Genomic DNA, 20,465 nt, shown 5'->3' with positions numbered 1-20,465 from the left:
CAGTGATTTCTACCCATGGAGCTTAGAGTCTATGAGTGTGTGCTTCATATACAAATAACCATAATATGGAATAATATATCAATGTCTAAGAAAGATGCAAATAAAAAAATAAATGAAGTCTAAGTGGACAAAAGTTAGTGAGGAGTGCCAAGATAATGGGAATCTTCCTGAAAGAGGGGACATTTGAGTTGGGTTTTAAAAGATGAAGAGGACCCTGCTTGTGGTGAGCATCCCAGCTAGGTACAGGTGCCTCAGAGGATGCAGTCAAGCCCCCCACCCAACACCCCCAAGCCCCAACTCTGGTGCAGTAGGGCCAGGAGGAGGTGGTATCCACTGAGGCAATGGTGGTCATGCTCAGGTCCTGACCTCCACCCTCCCAGAGCCCTCAGAGCCCAGAAGAAGCAGGAAATGACAGGTGAGGTGCTTTTCTTACTTCTCCACAATGAGATGGTGACAGGCATCTACAAGTCCGCAGAGCAGGGGGGAAGGTGGAAAATGGAAGGTGCATTATTAAGCTGGAGAACATGGTTTTACCGTGGGAAAAGGATTGATAGAAAGGTTTACAAAGGACACTGCAAGGTTCAAGGATGAGTTAGATATCATCAAGTTCATTTACAAAGATTTTTGGACCACTGTTTTCAAGAAACAAAGTGATATGTGCTTCAAGAGAACAAATTTAGACTCTTGACACAGATGCCTTCAGGAAAATAGTATTTAGATCAGGTACCTAAGTATTTAGCATTTACATGTGGCTAAATCAGATGTGGCTTATCAAATCTGGGAATAAAAAGTATTGTGACAGCTGAAGGGTCAACAATGCCAGCATTTAATTCCAAGTGATGATACAGAAGATGGAACAAGTTCTCAAATGCTTCTAACAATGTGAAGAGATTATGTTATTCGTGTATAAAGACTTTTGAGTAGTAACTTTTTACTTACTGGCATTGTCATAAGTTTCTACAGTACATTAATTCATGTAAGCTATATGTTAATTTATTAGATGATATAATATTCACTTTTGAATAAAATTACCATAGAATAGTTTATATATCATCAGACAGAATGGGAGAGTTTCCAAGAAAATTTTACTGAGACACTGCACTGTATCTATATTACAGTATGCCACGTGCAACTTTTATTTCATTAAAAAAGTTATTAAATAAGCACATAACCAAGTAATAAAAATAAAAAATAAAATATGATTAGGAATTCCACAGGTAGAGGGAGGAAGAAGGGTATTCTATGCACAAGGACAGCCTGAGAAAAGATATGGGAGTGTAGAAACACTCTGATGGTAAGTAGAACATTTGGGCTTCCAGATATAATGTTGTAATGTTAAGTAGAGAATATGCCCTCTTTTATGGTTATGAGACATTTTATATATGTTCTGTTACATGTTAGCAACAACCCTATGAGCTATGTGGTGCTAATATGATTAATCCCATTTTATAGATTAAAAACAGAGGTACAAAAGGTCTAACTGATTCTCCCCAAGATCTCACAGTCAGTAAAGTAGGACAGCTAGAATTCCTAAATCCAATGCACTTTCCACTGGACTATACTGCCTGTCATTTATATCAAGAAATATGTGTTCATGGTAGAACATGATGAATTATACAATTCCCTTTGTACAGTTATTCTCATCCTCATAGTCTAGGTAGGTGGCACAGTGGATAGAATGCCAGTAGTAGAGTCAGGAAGGCTCAGCCTTGTGAATTCAAATCTGACCTCAGACACTCACTAGCTGTATGTTTCTAGGCAAGTCACCTATCCCTGTTCGCCTCAGTTTCTTAATCTATAAAATATAAAATGCTGTAGAAGGAAGTGGGAAGCCACACCAGTATCTTTGCCAAGAAAACTCCCAATGGGGTCATGAAGAGTTGGATACAACTGAAACTATTGAACAACAACAAATAGTACATTTAGTACATACTGTTTCTTTACCTGTGCAGTGCCTCTAGCCAGATGGCTCTCCCTGGTAATAAGTTAAACACTCGCTGTTCATTATATATGTTCCCTCCAGTTATTTCCCTCCCCCTCTCCCAACTAGGTCTATATCTTGCAGCAAAGTTCTCTGATGGAGGAATCTAGATGCCTAGACCCTACTTTAGGAAACCACTTCTTATACCTATAACTAACCACATTAAAATGCTCCAAAAGCATATTGAATGAGCACTCGCTCTTTCCCCCTACTTAACTGATTATATGGTATTCCATTATCAGAAGACACTATTACCAAGCCTTTATAAATATCCAAAAGGGTCACTTCCCCAAACGCTCAGGTTATGTTCCTAACTACCAAAGGATATTATGTTGTTAACATGAAATTGGTCTATTCAACTTCCTGATTTTCCTTTATAGAGGAGACAGCTGATCTTCTTTTCAGATTCCAATATATTAAAGTTCACAATTAATTTAGATAACACCATATGAACTGATAGTAAAAATGTCTGGCAATTAAATAATGAATGTTGGAGAGCCACAGGCATTAAAGATAGCAGAGCACACCTTTCTTATAATGATGTAAAATCGGTGTGTTTTCATATGATTTAATTATAGATTGACAGGAAATGTGCAAAACCACAGATTAACAATTTTTAAAGTAAAGCATATAATAAGAACTCCACTCTCAAAACTATGATTAGCATTGAGCAGGTTAAATTTGCCACACTGTAAAGGGGAATTTGTAGATCCCAAATATATTAACTTAGCACAAACAGAGATAGAGAAGACTTGAATGTGATATGGATAGATTATCTTCCATGTAACAGAGAAGAAAAATCAGACTTTTAAGCAATGTAAGCCCATTTCTAATGATATTTTCTGCTTGGTCCACTGACTAGGTTTTACATGAAAAAGGACTGGATAATCCCCCCAAAAGCAGAGGGCAGAGGTTTCAACGTTATTTCCCTTCTCTTCCCTTCTCTTCAGTGAGCAGAACACACCCAGTTTTGATGAGTAAATCTTCAGGCATAGATTAAAATCTCTGGATCAAGACTGAAAAGATATCCATCTTGGGAAGTCCCTTCATGCAAAAGAAGGGAAGAAGACAGCTAGCACAGAGTCCCAAGAATCCAACATCTTCTAGGATGCATGTTTCCTTTCTGCAATGATAACTTTCTTCCGCTCCACTCATAATCCTATGCAGAGTAAGGACCCCTGGGCTACCCACCCGAGGGTTCAATAATTCTGGCGCCATTTTGCTTCCTAAAGAGGCTTAAGAAGTGTTCTCATCCTTCTCCCAGAATGACTATATCCTGAGTCAGACTATCTTCTGCACTGCTGTGTCCACATTTCCCCATGTGATTTTGTCTGAGGAGCAAGAATTCCAAATAACAGCCCTGGATCTTAGGATCTACTTGTTATTGATGGAAATGTAAAGTTCCAGCCTCATGCATTCACTGTACTTTGAGAGACAGAAAAAGAAAAACCACCATGCTTTCAGCACAGGTGGGCTCAAAGGGAGTAGCCACAATTTCCCAATCTAGAAAGTCCCTGGGAATGAAGCTAAGAAAACTGAATATATACTCTGTAAAGGCCAGATGTGCACAGATTGGTGCAGAGGGGAGGTCCTCTCCTCCAAGCACCTCAGCAACAAGTTAGTTTCTCCCACAGGAAGACAGAACAGCTGCCTTGGAAATTTCGTGGCATTTTTCTTGCTCACTGACGTGCTGACATTCCATTTCTAAACATCCGGCCTCGGCTTTTACTTTGACGCGGGCTGTGTGTTTTTCTGCTGATTTTTTTTTTAATTTGATGAACACTGTAGAGTTTGTTAAAATCCACCTGCTACCTATTTTGGGAAATGGTTAAGATGTCCATTAACAGGCTAAACAAAGGAATACAGGAGGCCTAGGATCTGTGCTAGAACTGGACAATATCCTTAATATTCAATAAGAGCAGTAAACCATCTTTCTAAACAGAAGATTGGTGTTGATAAGATTACCTTTTTTTTTTTTGTACAGGCAAGAAGAATATATTATCATTTACCTAAGAAGGCAGAAATGCATAAGGGCTTGGACATACTTCAGTGCCCCTGTGGGAAAGTTTGCTATGATAATGAAGGAAATGAATAAAAAGAAAATATCTTCAAGGATGTGTGATTTTTGTACATCTTGCTTTCCTGGATAGATTATTGTGAGGGATAACTTAAGTTACATAAGAGCTCAAATAAAAGATAATATCCTAGGAGCTCCTGTATGTAGCCACTCGAATCTAATTCTCACATCTTGGTTGCTGTCTTTTCAGTATAGAAGTGTGGAAAATGATAGCTAAGGCACTAAGAACGTCATCTTTTATTATTATAATTAGCATTATTATGATTATTTAAAGCAGAGAAAGGAAAAAATACTTTATGTTCATAGAATTACAGACCAATTCTCCACTTTGGCAGGGGGGAAATCCATAAATGGGAGCAAAGAAAGGCAGGATGGATTATAACATCTGTACAAGTCACCACATTTTTTTCCTATAGGGTTTCACATATGTAACCTAGTTTGAAGAGAGAAATAATTCCACCAGGTAACTCAGAAGTAATACACAGTTGAAAAAATTACAAGGATTTTTTTTTCCTGGTGACCTAGCACAGTGAACTTCTTAATGGAAGAGAGCTAAGCATTGATACCTTTTAGATTCTATTTAAAATAGAACTTTGGGGTGTTTTTCCTCTAAAGCTATTTCTTATTTTAATTCAACATTGAATTTTACTAGCTGAGAGACTGAAAACATTGCAAACAGGGTGTATATGTGTGTGTGTGTATGTGTGTGTGTGTGTGTGTGTGTGTGTGTGTGTGTTCCCCAATATGGGGACTGGGAGGGTCTCAAAGATTTGAAAAAAAAAGATATAGACTTTCACTTTTAAATAAACAATTTAATTTTATACCAAATTACACATTCCTCTTCTGACTTTCTGCTATCTAGAGCTTGCAATGAAAATCATTGCTACAATGGTAAGAGAATCTAAACATGCTCAGTAGTTTCCCTAGGGCAGGCCATAGAAACAATTAATTTTCAACCTCTTACCTGATGGAGTTTTAATCATAATAATTACTATAGATCCAGGAAGGGGAGGGAAAAAATAGAAGGAAAGGATAAGGAAGGACAAGGATGAAGAAACTGGCAGACAAGGAAACTGAGGCAAATGGAGGTGAAGTGACTTGCTTAGGGCCACAAAACCAGTAAGTATCTGAGGCTGGATTTGAACTCAGGTTTTCCTGACTAGACCCAGTACTCTATCTGTTACTCCCTGTCTTTGGGCTATTAACTTCCATATTTAGCAGGTAAAGTAATTAGGGTTTGGCTTAATTCCAAAGATTAAGAGAATAACAAAGTTACCCAGTTATGAAGGGTTCAACTTCTGAGTAGAATCCATGGTCAATGACTTATAGTGCTATTGCAATTTGGTCTTGGCTGAAAAATCTGTGAATGTGGGCCAGCTGCACTGAGTGCAGTGAAATCCAGTGGCTTAGCAAACTAGAAATTTACCTGACTTCCAAGAAGGTCAGAATGGATAAAGAAAATGATGGTCAACTAGGACATCCTGAGTTCAAGTCTAGTTTCAGGTACATACTGACTCTGTGACCCTGGGTCACTCTTCAGGTTGATAAGTCACAGAGAAGGTGATGACCTGTACTTATTGGTGGAGGGTTTCTTTATGAGTGCCTTATGTTAATGAAAATAGATCTGGTCTCTATATACCTTGGTGATCATCCAGCTTTAGCCAAGAAACTTCAGGAGATGGTAGGAAAAAAAGATATTCTGGTGTTCTATAGGTAAGAATAGAAAATCAAAGGATTCAGAGCCAGAAAGCATTTTAAAGGTCATCTAAACCTTTGTTTTACAGATGAAGAAAACAAAACCCAGTGAATTCCCCAAAGTCAATTTGCAAACAAGAAGGGGAGTCAGGACCTTAATCCAGATTTTCAGATTCAAGCCTAATGCTTTTTTTCCACGGTACCACACTATTATTTATGTCCAACTGCAATTCAATCATTGAACTGACACTTAGAAGGATAGGTGATCTTGCCCCCAACATGTGTTCACTGCCAAAATGATTCCCACAATTCCATGTCTTTGTATATCTTTTCAGATCGTAAATTCCTAGAGGACAAGTAACCTTTACATGGAAGTCTTTATATATAGTGTTTAGTATACCTTTGGTGCTAAATCGATTAACAAAACTCAAGAACCAGGTTTTATGTTACTGACCCCTTACTTCTTTGTTCCTCCTGACTCTGGGTGCTTTTTAGGTGTGAAGGAGGAATGGGGAGTATAAGTAGGGATCCTCATAGATTTGGAAGAAAATTTGAATCTACAAAGGCAGAGTTGAAAAAGAATTTGAAACTTGATAGCAGAACAATAGTTCCAACTTTTGCATACACAACAGATAATCAACCTTTTATTATTATGTTAGTCACCATTATAGGGACAGAGGTCAGGGAAAACGTGCTATAAAGGATTGTTACTTAAATATAACATTTTGAAAACATTAATAACGTGTTATTTTGACGACACATTCACTAGGGCAAACAAACAACCAAACAAAAACACTTTTCTCCTATAGAACCTTTTATTTTCCTAATGGATATTTATAATAAGAGGATTTTACTGATTTAGATTTCTGATCCTGCACATATCCTTAAGGATGCTTAACTAAAGATCTTAAAGTTTCCTTTACTTGATTTTTAAAAAATCATTATGTTTCTATCATGTACTTAATGAAGACTTGGGTGGAATTCCTAATTAGGACAATGGCATACTTCAGAAGGGGACTGAAGGAGAGAGACAGAAAGGACAGACAAAGTCTGAGGAACAGAGAACTGGAGAAGAAGCTAAGCCTAGACACAATCAGGGGACATTTCTCTTATTGTATCAGTCTTACAGATATCAATTTGTGTGAATCCTCTGAACTCCTTGTTAAGTAACCTTATAACACCACAGTCTCTCTGGATTCTGTATACTTTTTTATTTATTCACTCACCATGCTAATTCAGGACCTTCTCACCTCTTATATGGACTATTTCAACAACTTTGTAATTGAATTCCTGGTTTTCTGTCTTTTGACTCCAATGCATTCTGCATATAGCTACCAAAATAATCTTCCTTCTCTACAAGTCTGATCACGTCACTCCTCAAGAAACTTCAGTGGGTCCCTATGTCTTTTATAATGAAATAGAAACTTCTCTCCTAGGTTTTTAAGACCCTTTGCATTCTGGCTCCAACTTACCTCTCTCCAGGCTGATTTCATATTCATCCCCTTTATGCACTCTGTGTTCCAATGGGTCTCTCTTACTTGCTGCTCCACCTTTATATAGGCTGTCCTCCATCCCTGGGAAGTATCCCTCTTCACTTCTGCCCCTTCGAATATTATTTGACCTTCCTTCAAGGCTCAATTAATGTGATACCTTCCATATGAAATCTCTCCTGATCCCTTTAGCTAGGAGTATTCACTTCTTTCCCTTTAAATGATTATGTCTAAGGATTTATGTTTCATTCCCCCAGAGGAAAGAGATTTTGGGAAGAGATGAGAAACCTTTAGAATCCCAATTCTAAGATCTATGGTAGTTATTATGATTAAGTCTGGATCTGGTCAGGGTTTGAAGATTAATTGTTTATATGTTTATATTTTTATATACACTTGAGTTAGGGAGGGATTAGGTAGGCATAGGGGGATGGGAATGCTAAAATGCCAATGCTCCTAATTCTTGCTTAAAAGTAAGGAGCTTTAAGTTAAAATTTTCCTTTTCTTGTAATAAGACTGGACTCTAGAATAGTGACCCTTCTGCTGAGATAGTCATTTCTAGCTGGGTTTAGAGTCCTCAGCATTTTAAAATTCAACTTCAGGCACATACTAGTAGATTCTTTTAGAACTAAGGACAGGACAAGAATATAGAAGCTCTTTTATTGGGAAATTTGGGAGAATTCTATTCCTCTCCTTCCCCTGAGATCCCTTTAAAAGCACCCTTCAGGGATTGACCTGGGCATTTGGTAGGAGGTGGCTGGTAAGAGTTCTGCCTGAACTTCTTTTTTCAGTCTGGGTGGGACAAAATGAATCTTATAAGATGGCCAAGCAAAACTAAACTTTTTTTTAAACAACAATTCTCATTCCCCTTCCTCAACCCATTGATCTTTGAATCTTTTCTATTACTTTTAAGAGTACCATCAACCTTCTAATTAACAAAATTCTCACAGTCTCAGTATCATCTTCATTCCTTCACTTTTCCTCACCCCATATACCTAGTTCATTGCCAAATTTTGTCATTTTGACCCCCAAATTTTTGTATTTCTCTCCTTTTCTGTATTCACAGATATTACTCTAGCTCAAGTCCTCATCAACTCTTTCTGGGACAATATCCTCATTGCTAACTGCTCTCCCTACTTCAAGTCTATTCATTTTCCATTTTTTTTCCTTCCAAGAAATGTCAAAGTACTTTTCCTAAAATTCAGGTCTGACAATATCACTCTCCTATATAATAAAATCTAGTGGGTCCCTATTTATTCTAGGATCAAATATTATTCATTCTTCTTAATTAATACTCCATGTAAGTTTTAAAATTTATATAATCATTAGTAGAATAGTACTTGTATAAAATTTATAAGTAAATTTATATATATATATATATATATATATATATTTACACATATGATACAGTATTCCTTCCCTCCTTCCTTCCTTTCTTCCTTCCTTTCTTCCTTCCCATTTCCTGACTCTAACATTTATGGCCTTTCAAAATCTAGCTCTTACTTCATTACTAACCTCTCCCCCCACTATTCCTCTACAATATTCTACATTCCAACTGATGTAGATTATTTTACATCCTCATTTTCATACTGCCCTCTGCCATGCTCCCATACCATCACCCAAGTCTGAAAAGGATTCTTTCTCACACATGCCCTAATCTGTTGAAGTCTTTTTTCTCCCTCAAAGCCTAACCTTAAGTGTCCCTTTCCTCCCCTAAGCCTTCCCTAGTCCTTCTTCCTCCTAAAAATGATCTTTCTCCACTTAAAGTTTTCCCAGCCTCTTTCCCAATTTCTCTTTTGCATTTAAAACATTTTCCCTCATATAATGAGTGTCTATATACAAGTCACTTCCTTATTGGATTAGAAGCTTTCTGAAAGATCAGTATTCCATCTGTCACCACATTATCAGAACTACTTATCTACATTTGTTAAGTTGAATGAATTGTGGGGCAGGGTGGGGGCAGCCAGAAGCTGCAATGGATCTTGGACCCTATGATGGCATAAAATAATAATAATAATAATAATAATAATAATAATAATAATAATAATAATAATATCTACTCACATTTATAATGTACTTTTACACATATAGAACTCTCCTTATAACAACTTATGAGGAAGGTCATGAAATCTTTATGATTGAAGAAATTGAAGTTAGAAATTGAAAAAAGAGAAGTTAATGGGATAGTCCAAAGCTACACAACTTACTAATGTTATAACCAGGATTTGAACTTATCTCTTTGGGATTCCCAAGGTAAGTGATCATTATATAATAATAATAAATAATAATAGCAGCTAGGTAGATCAGTGAATGGTGTCAAGAAAACCTGAGTTCAAATACAGTCTCGGGCATATACTATGTGACCCTGGGCAAGTCGCTTAACATCTGTCAGTCTCAGTTTCCTCATTTGTAAAATGGGAGCAATAATTGGACCTGCCTCCCCAGGTTGTTGTGAAATAAAATGAGGAAATACTCGCAAATCATTTAGGAGAGTACCTGGCGTATAGTAAGCGCTATATAAATATTAGCTATTATTATTAATTATTCTGGACTCCAAGTCTATTGCTTCATTCACTATAGCACCTAGTGGTCCCTAAAAATGGGACTATCACCCTGAAATTGCATGATCATTACCAACCTGAAGTATGCAGCAGCCTCAATCCAAAGCACCATGACAGCAACTGGTATATCAGCAAGAGAGCAGGGCCAGAGTCCAGAGTTCCCAGAATCACTTTCAAACAAAGGCTCTCAGAAAAGTTGTGCAGAGTGCCTGAAGGAGCAGAAAACTCTTCCCTGCTCCCACTGTCTCATTAGGCCTCTTCATGAAAGGTCAAGATTGTAATAAAGCAAGGGGAGTTGTGTTCTTTCTCTTGCTGCACTGGAGTTCAGGAGACAGAAGCCTTTTAGGCATGCACACTTTTTTCAAATTAATTAGTGGAAAGCCTCCCCCCAGCTCTAAATGGCCCCTGGAGGAAAATGTTGCAGTATGATCCCTGAGGAAAAGAGATGACAGTCTTTTTCTGAAGAAAGATGAATCAGCTCACAATCCTAAAAACAGAACCACTTACATACCTGGCACCCCTCTTCCTTCCCAACAACTAGATTGTTTTACAAGAAAATTGCACCATTACAAGCTGATTTTCTCTCAGTAAAAATGAAGTCTTTCATTAAATGAAATATCCTCAAATGTGAGAAATTGGAAGACAGTGGGTGGGTGAGAACAGCAGTGAGCACAAACCGATGACTTTGGGGGGGGGGGGAATTTTTATATTTATCTCTCAAAAATTAAATATGGATTTATATAATATATATGTATCCACAGTGGTATATATGTACCTTTAAAAAGGTTATGTACCTGCATGTATATATCTATCTACCTACATATACCACATATTATTATTATTCATATTCCTATACTACATACACGTGTATCCAAATCGATCATCTACCTACAGATATATAGACACATGCACCCATCACTATAGACATAACTCTAGGTAGAGAGACAGAGAGACACGTACACATAGGGAAAAAACCAACACTTTTAAAAATCTGGAATTTCATTAGAGTGAGTACTTCTTTCATCAATTCAGGCCAAAATCCTTTCATGCCTTAGTAGATAATCTTAGTGGTTTGCTTCAGTTTAAAAAAAATCATTGCCTAGTCTCCAACCCTTTCATGACTAGTGTCTATAGGCTTAACTCAGGCTGATCCTTAAATAAAAGACACACATGTCAATAAGGGGTTAATCAAAATAGAGATCTAATTTTTTAACCAAATCTATGAACTACCCTTACTGCCATCCCCCCAAAAAGTCTATTCATAGTTCAACTGAGAATCTCTACTCTAGGGAACATTACAAATACCTTTTGTGTCTCGTTTTGCCTATAGACACCCCTTAGAGTTCCAGCTCTAATGCACAGAAGCATACTTGGAGATGCATATAGCCTCATCCTAATGAGCTGTTTCTGTTTCCTGCCTACCTTGGACTGTGGAGCCTGGGATGGGGAGGTGTGTGGTTGGGAGAGAACAATGAAAGAGGCTGTAATGGTGCTGGGGCTTGATGTTGGGAAGATCTGGCTTAAAATCTCACCTCTGTCACTTAGCAGTTGTGCATCCTTGGGGGAAGCTTGCTTAAGTTCTACATGTGTCAGGAAATAGCTACTTACCTGTAGATAGGATTCTACTTCTGATTGTTAGTTCAGGGAGAATCCTATGCTAATTAAATCATACTGATGACTCATGAACCGTTATATATGCATGTGTGTATAGATATATTTATGTAGACATACAAATAAGTGAATTGTGAATCTCATCAGCATGAGGAATATAGGCATATATGCACATATATAGTATATATTTATGTGTGCATTAAATGGATATATATGCATGAGTATATGTGCATATGGGCAGCTAGGTGCCAGATAGAGTGCCAGACCTGGAGTCAGGAAGCCTCATTTTTCCCCCGAGTTCAAATCTGGCCTCAGACACTTACTAGCTTGTGACCCTGGACAAGTCACTTAACCCTGTTTGCTTCAGTTTCCTCATTTGTAAAATGAGCTGAAGGAAATGGCAAACCCATGCCACTATCTTTTACCAAGAAAACTACAAAGGATGTCATGGACAGTTAGACATGAATAAAAATGACCTAACAACAAAAACAACCAATGTGTGCATGCATGTATGTATGTGTATAAATAGATATGTATATGTGTGTATATGAACGCACGTATTATATGTATAAATGTTTATAATGTATACATATGTACATATATTATGTGTACTCGTGCATATACCCAACTGAAATGACTCAACAACAACAAAAACATATGGATACACAAATATGCATACACACCCACGTGTCTTTGTGTGTATACATATAAATAAAGGAAATCTGATTTTCAATTCTATCTCAGAAATTTGCAAGTTGTGGGAAAGTCACTTGATTTGTCCACCTCTATGGATTTATTCATCAGCATATTTTTATGTGTGTGTGTGTGTGTGTGTGTGTGTGTGTGTGTGTGTGTGTGTGTTTTATGGAGAAAGATAGAAAGACAGGAGAGAAATAGATAAATGGGTGCATAGACAGACATGTAGATAGATATAGACAGACAAAAGGATGGACAGAGACAGACAGACAGATAGGCAGATAGATTGACTGATAGATAGATAGATAGATAGATAGATAGATAGATAGATAGATAGACAGACAGACAGACAGACAGGTAGGTAGGTAGATAGATAGATAGATAGATAGATAGATAGATAGATAGATAGATAGATAGATAGATAGATAGAGGGACGGACGGACGGACAGACAGACAGACAGACAGACAGATAGATAGATAGATAGATAGATAGATAGATAGATAGATAGATAGATAGATAGATAGATGGATAGATGGATAGATGGATAGATGGATGGATATCCTTAATTGATTCTAACCATTAAACATAGAGGACTAAACAAACAGAATCTGCATGAGACTCATAGCTATTCATTCTCTTCTCTCTCCGTCATTTCCTAGTTCTAGATTTGTGGGCAGTCTCTGGATTCCTTCACTTGTCCAACATTCCTTGAGAGACTCTTTGTAAGACCTGGTGCTAAGCATGGAGATTTGGGGGTGAAGCACAGGATTTCAGAGGTAAATAAAGTAGAGTTCTATCCTCAAGCAGCTTATGATCCAATCAACTTAGAGGCTCTTCCACATTACAACTGCACAGGGAGTCACACCAACTATGTTCATGAATCCATTAGCCCAGGGAAAATATATTAAATCACAACTTTCAATTTTCTTCTGAAATTTACATTTCGGTTTAAACAATGTACAAGAAAAAGAGAAGACAGAGAGAAAAGAGAAGCACAACTCAACTGGCAAGCTTAACACCCACTATTTCTCAGAAGCAATGGATGTCATTTATTTTAATTTACCTCCAGACACTTAGGTTTTGTCTTTCAAACTTATGTCTCTTGCCCTTAGGGTAGGAGCCAGAGCCATGATTTGAGATGCCATCAGGAACAGTGCTGTTATTCAGGCCATAATTAATAGTCTTGACTGAATTATTTACAGAGCACTCTTTAATTTCCTCATGCAGTCCCTGTCTCTACTCAGGCAAAGAGGAAGGGGAAGTTGAATAAATGCCAGGTGAATTGAATCAACTGTCACCAGCCACAGCTAGTATAACTCACACCCTGAAGTCCTCTTTTTACTCAATGGCAGGGCGGTAGCATGTTTTTTCTCTCCCTGATCATTTTGCAAATATAACTTTATTTTGCATTGCCTGTGTAGACACGAGTCCGTGTTTTACCAGTACCTCATAGAATGACACTTTGGGGCCTACCATGACAGTACTCTCTCTCCAATTCACATTTTCCTTCGATATGTTGATTTCTAGATCCTGGAGCCTAAAGTCCAAAGTCTAGACACAAAGATAAGATGGACTTCTGGTTCTAAGACATGTCACTTCCCTGATCAAAAGTTTCAAAGGGTTCTCATTGCTTCTAGGATAAAATAAAAATTCTTCTTTTTAGCATTTAAAGTCCTTCACAAACTGGCTCCAATCCAACTTTACAGAGTCTAGGCCAATTACTTCCTCACACACATCTTACATTCAGTAATCATGATAATAGTTAGCATTTATAAAGCCTTTCCTATGTGTCAAGTACTGTGCTAAATATTATCACAATTTGAACATTGCAACAATTCTAGGAGGTTGGTGCTATTATTATGTCCCTTTTACAATTGAAGAAACTGAGGCAAACAGGATTAAGTGACTTGTTCTATGTTACAGAGGCAGTAAGAATCTGGGATCAGATTTAAATTCAGATCTTCCTGAATCAGGCCCAGCTCTCTATCCACTGTACCAACTGGCTGCTCTAATTTCTGTCAATGTAATCCATTGAATGTATATCTCTATTATTTGTCTCAGTGCCTTTTCACAGACTGTCCCTCATGCCTCCTAGAGTCTCCTTTCTCACACTTGCCTCTTGGAATCCCTAATGACTTTCCCCAAACTTTTTCAAAGCTTAGCTCAAGTGCTCCCTGCTACCCAGGTCTATCCTGATCATGCCACCGCTCCAGGTCTCAGTGCTCCTGCTCTCACTTGAAATTACTGCTTAATCTATTTACTTAATCCACATGCATGTTCCCAGTCCCTGATGAGTTTCTTAAGAGATCCAACTATTTCATTTTTACCCTTTTTACCACCAGGGATTTGCCCAGGGCCTAGCACATAGCGGATGCTTCATAAATGCTTGATGAAAAGAATTTAATAAAAGCATAAGATACTCAGGTAGGGCCACTCTCTGTGACTTAAACTGACAAGAATCTGCAAGTCTGGGGGCATCTAGGTGTCTCAGTGGACTGAGAGCCAGACCTAGAGATGGGAGGTCATGGGTTCAAATCTGACCTCAGACACTTCCTAGCTTTGTGACCCTGGGCAAGTCACTTAACCCCCATTGCTTAGCCCTTACCTCTCTTCTGCCTTGGAGCCAATACATGGTATTGATTCTAAGACAGAAAGTGATGGTTTAAAAAAAGAATCTGCAAGTCATGGATGTGATAATGTCCTATAAGAAACTTTTGGAATCAAAGCCCCATCCATGGGGTGAGTTATAAATACCGTACTTACAAGATGTAAGTGACTTCTTCTATGTCATCCAGAAGCAAACACATTAAAATGCAATCATAGAAAAAAATGTGTTCGGGCAGCAGGGCAGCTGGGTGGCTCAGGGGATTGAGAGTCAGGCCTAGAGACATGAAGTCCTGGGTTCAAATTTGATATCAGATACTTCCTAGCTGTGTCACTCTGGGTGAGTCACTTAATCATCAATTGCTTAGTCCTTGATATTCTTCTGCCTTGAAATCAATACACAGCATTGATTCTAAGATAGAAGGTAAGGGTTAAAAAAAGAAGAGAGGAAAAAAGTATTCTGTAAAATTCAGCATTATTTTTACTTTCATACAGTGGAAATAGGCTGATATGAAGACACATGGTATCGTGACCAAGGGAATAGCAAAACAATTGTCAACACACAGTGGGAAAAGCAGAGATGTCAAAGGGAAGATGTTAGTGTGGCTGCCTCACTCTCCAAGACCAAGAGGTCCCTGGCTGGAGATACTAAAGCTTTGGTCTTCTGGGTAAGGGTTTGGTGCCATGGAAAGGACTCTGCTCCAGGATACAAAGACCTGAAGAACAAAATTACAGTTTTAACCCAGCCACTAAATATCTTTAAAATCTTGCTCAAGTCATGTTACATATCTTTGGGCCTCAGTTTCCTCCACTATAAAGTGAAAAGGGAAGAAGGGAAAAAGCATTTCTATCACATGCCAAGAACTATGCTAAATGCTTTTGATAAATAAGGGATGCTATTATTTTCCTCATTGTATTGTTGTGGAAACTGAGGCAGAGAGAAGTTAAGTGATTTGGCCAGCATCATAGAACTAGGAAGCTTCTGAGGCTAGATTTAGACTCTAGGCCTGGTCCACTATGCCACCTAGCTGATTCTTTTATTTTTGAACCCTTACCTTCTTTTTTTAGAATCAATACTGTGGGCTCCAAAGTAGAACAGCAGTGAGAGCTAAGCAATGGGGATTAAGTGACCTGACCAAGGTCACACAGCCAGGACGTGTCTGAGGCCAGATTTGAACCCAACAGGACTTTTCATCTCCAAGCCTGGTTCTCTATCCCCAGAGGCATCTAGCTGCCCTCTAGGTGACTCTTAAAAGGGCATGACTACCTGATCTCTAAGGTTCCTCCATGTCTAACGGTCTATAAATATCTTATGAGTATCCACAAAAAGGACATTTTTTTCCAATATAAATTGGCCTGAACCTTCAAATGCCTTTGCCCTGATTCTATAGTGTTGTCACTGTTAGGTCATTCAGTCATGTCCAATTCTACGTGACCTCATGGACTTTGTCCAAGGAGGTTTCTTGGCAAAAATACTAGAGTGGTTTGCCATTTTCTTCTCTAGCATATCCCCATTTTACAGATGAGGAACTGAGGCAAGCAGTGGTTAAATAACTGGCTTAGGGGCATACAGCTAGTGAGTGCCCTGAGCTCAGATTTGAACTTGTCTTGTTGACTCCAAGCTTGACGCTCTAACCATTGGGCGGCATAACTGCCCCGATTCCATATTAATCTGATTTGTTGTTCCCTGCGCTCAAAATGTTTCCCTTTGGTACCTTCCCTTAGAGGTTCCCTTCTATTTAGCCACTGTTTATGGCTGCTTATGTGTGCATGTAACATATATAATATATACACATACATGTAAATAGTTGTGTTTATATGTTTACACACTGTATACATGCTACATATCATATATACTGCATACTAGGTATATTCTTATATATACTATATCCCTTTAAATTATATATTGGGTACATTGTTGTTCACATTTTATCTCCACCATAAGAATTCAAGCTCCCTGAGAAAAGCAACTGTTTTTGCATACAGTTGCATGGATGGCATGTAAGAAAGTACTTAAAAAATTCTTGTTAATTAACTAAATGACTCATGTTAGTCTGTTTGCTGCTTTTGTTCTCATGGAATAAATTGGCCATAACCAACCTCACTATGTATCCAGGGGCATCTATGGACCCTGGCTGTGGCATCCTTTTTGAGCACCACAATTTTAAAAATGGGGCCCAGCAGCTCACAAATGCCATCTCAAACTGGTTTTAAAATCACAGGGTTAGGGCAGCTAAGAGGCTCAGCGGATAGATAGCCAGACCTGGAGATAGGAGGTCCTGGGTTTAAATCTGACCTCATATACTTCATAGCTGTGTGACCTTGGGCAAGTCACTTAATTGCCTAGCCCTTACTCTTCTGACTTGGAACCCAAATTGATTCTAAGACAGAAAGTAAAGGTTTAAAAAAAAACAAACAAGCAAATAAAAGTTATGAGGACAAAGAAGAAGGGTGTTTTGGGCTTTCAGGCTCTCCTAGGATGCATAGGCAGAAGCACATGGTAGAAGTTTCTGAGAGAATTAAAACTGTCTTTTGTTTGGTTGTTTAACTAAAAGCACCCCATAAGTCATTACACTCTCTCAAACCTACACAAGGAATAAAAGTAATTACAATAAAAAATAATGATAATGGAAGATGAGCATATGTTGTTTCTTTATTTCCAGGGAGTAGAGATGGGGAGAGAAGAGGCTGGGCAGCTGTTTCACACACCTTTGTACTGTCAGTGTAGATGTAGACATCTTGTTCGTGCCAAAAGTCTAAAGCCCAAAGACAGAATTTGCCTTTTCTAACAGTTCTGAAGACTCTCGGGGTTCCTCTGTTACTAAAAACCACTGGCTTTTGGCCACCTATGTTTGTTTGGACATTGATCCTAGCCATGTCTATTCCCTTTCCATTCCTGAGATTGTGACCCCTTCCACAGTGACACTGGGGACTTAGTTTCAGGAACAATCTGATGCCATAGAGTTCTAGATGTTACTTCCAATTAAATTCCAGTCTACTAAGAAGTAGACTATAAACTCCCCCTACTAGAATTAAGCACCTTCAAGGCAGGGATTAAGTTACCTATCTATGTATCTACCTGTCTATGTATCTATGTATCTATGTATCTATCTGTCTATCTATTATCTATTATCTATCTATGTATCTATGTATCTATCATCTATATACTTATCATCTCTATCTTTCTATCTATCATATATCAATATTTCTATTATCTATGACATACTCATCATCTATATCTATGTATTTGTCTATGTATCTATTTATGTATCAATGTATCTATCTATCTGTCTGTCTATCCATCTTTTTATCTCACTATCTTTCAAACTGTCTATCTTTCTATTATCTATTATCTATCATCTATCTACTTATCATCTCTATCTTTCTACCTATTTATATATCAATGTTTCTATTATCCATCACCTACTCATCATCTATCTCTATTTATTATTTATATTTCCTTTATCTGCCATCTTTCTGTCTATTCATCATCTCTCTATCTATCTTGGTATTAGACTTAGCAGCCATCACAGTTACTCAGACCTTTGGTTTTCATTTTGTCCCAGACTTGGTGATTTCCCAGGGGGGAAATTCCCTTCTACCGATAGTAGATCAGCATCCACTCTGAAATCTATAGTTTTAGAGAGATGTCTGGGAGCATTGAGTGACTCGTGCAAGGTCACACAGCAATTAAAAGTCAGAGAGAACTTGAACACAGCTCTACTGTGAGGCTGAGATTCTATCCACCCACCATAATACATCACACAGTAGTTCCTTAACAAATGTGTGACAAATTGAGTCTAATCTTACTATGAAGAAGAGGTTACTGAAAAGATACCAAAAAATAATCACTTTTTTATGTTTATATAATGCATTAGAGTTATGTACATTATCTTATGTTGACAGGACCCTTGAATGTGTGACCAACTTTGAGACTCCCATCTCTCGAGCTAGCTATCATAAATCAGACAGCTGACCCCATCTCATCCTCTTCAAATAATAGCATCTCTCTCACATGGGGGTAAGCAGAGAGGTTCCCTCAGCCAGTAACAATTTCTGCTTCTTACACCTCATTCCCATAAAGACTTTTCTATGTAATTAACCTTTCCATCACATGGATTCACCAGGTTTTGTTAAAAAAGAACAGTCCCAGATGGTTTCGCTTCCTCTCAGCACCGGTCACTTATTTCACAGGCCTGGGTTGAGGCTGCAAAATATGTTGCTGCCCTGTGAAGGCAAGCAGGTGTGGAAAAGGCTCAGTGCCTCTGAGCTTTCCCAAGCAACATGGGCAGCTTAGCACCAATGGCCCTACAATTCAACATTAATTTCCTGTCTTCTAGTCTGAATAGTCCTGATAAGCAGCTAGCTGTCTGGCCAAAGAGCTGAAGGGAGAATTGGATCTCTGGACCCAGCATGGCTCACTTTGTTACTCTTATACACACACACTCACACACACACACACACACACACACACACACACACACACTACATGCCCATATACCACACACCACGCACCCTCCAGCTGTTGCCACTTGGAGTTAGGTGTGAATTCCTGGAGATGGTTTCAAACAGATGCCTACTTTTCTCCCTCTGCTTCCCAATTCCTTTCTACTGCTGTGTTTGTTCTGCTAAGAATGGATCCCAATGCATTATGGAAAAGTGTATCTCCCTAGCAGCTGGAGAAATGAAAATTTCCACCTTGACAATTGTTTCTTCCTTTTAAATAGAGCAATTAAAAGCAACTGTGCTCACAGGGAAAGATAACAGAAACAAAAATTCATATTTCTTTTATCTTCCTTTATAAGGCAAGAGAGAAACTAAAGGTATTCAGGTTAGCTGTAGCATGTAAAACATTAAACACATGTGGAAAGAATCGATATATGGGCATTCCCAGGATTTCTCCCCAAACCAGATTACAAATGAATGAAAGCAGGAATAAGACTAGAGAGAGGCAACCTCAAGGACAAGCCAGAAGAACTTATATCTGGATAAGTACATACAGAGTTCCCATGGTGTATAACGTACACAGATATTGGGACAAAGGATAAAGCTTAAACATGGTTCCTTCTTTTACCAGTTTACTAATGTGCTAACAAGAGTCACTTGGAAAAGGGTTGTTTATGGAAACTTTTCTGCAGGTTTTTTTTTTCCTTCTCTCTGACCACAAACCTCAGCCTTGATAATAAACAGCAGCATTTTCCCAGTCCATCATTTCCTCCAACCCAAGAAGATACATTGGGAATAAAACAGGCGAAATCAAAATTCAATGAAAACTGTTGCATTGTTCTTCAGCCCTGATGCATGGGAGAGCATTCATACAGGGAAGCTGTGGAGAGAGTATAGACCTAGTGGAGATGCCTAGTGATGTGGTGGGAGGTGGGAGAGAGGGAGTAGGTGTACTCCTACTGGTACACAGGGATAAGTACGTGGTTCTCACCAGTCATTGGCTGCCTCACTTGGTGATCAGTAAAGAGGCCTCTTAGAGATGAAAGCAAGTGGTTAAAAACAGGTGGTTGCTAGGCTTGTAACTCTAAGTGTGTTAAATCTTTCTCAAGACAGAAGGCTCCTAGTGACTGAAATAATAATGATGCAAACCAGCTGGCAATTGTAATAGGGGTATGTGGAACTTCTAGAAAGGAAAGCAAAATAGTCACGGCCTTGATGCCCCTAGGAAACTCTGCCTCATGACCTGCACATTGTGAGAGATCTGTTGGCCTGTTGTCAGAGCCCAGCCTAATTTAGAAATTGCATA

General features: G+C 38.4%; 1 pseudogene; it reads left to right on the top strand.

Annotated features, from left to right (window-relative positions):
• Nucleotides 1-408: 408 nt before the first annotated feature.
• On the top strand, nucleotides 409-878 carry LOC123241293 (annotated as a pseudogene).
• The last annotated feature ends 19,587 nt before the right edge of the window (nucleotides 879-20,465 follow it).

This window comes from Gracilinanus agilis, chromosome 3, assembly GCF_016433145.1.
Source record: "Gracilinanus agilis isolate LMUSP501 chromosome 3, AgileGrace, whole genome shotgun sequence".
In the NCBI taxonomy this organism is placed as follows: Eukaryota; Metazoa; Chordata; class Mammalia; order Didelphimorphia; family Didelphidae; genus Gracilinanus; species Gracilinanus agilis.
The sequence above is the reverse complement of the archived record's forward strand: the minus strand, read 5'-3'. Positions and strand labels throughout refer to the sequence as shown.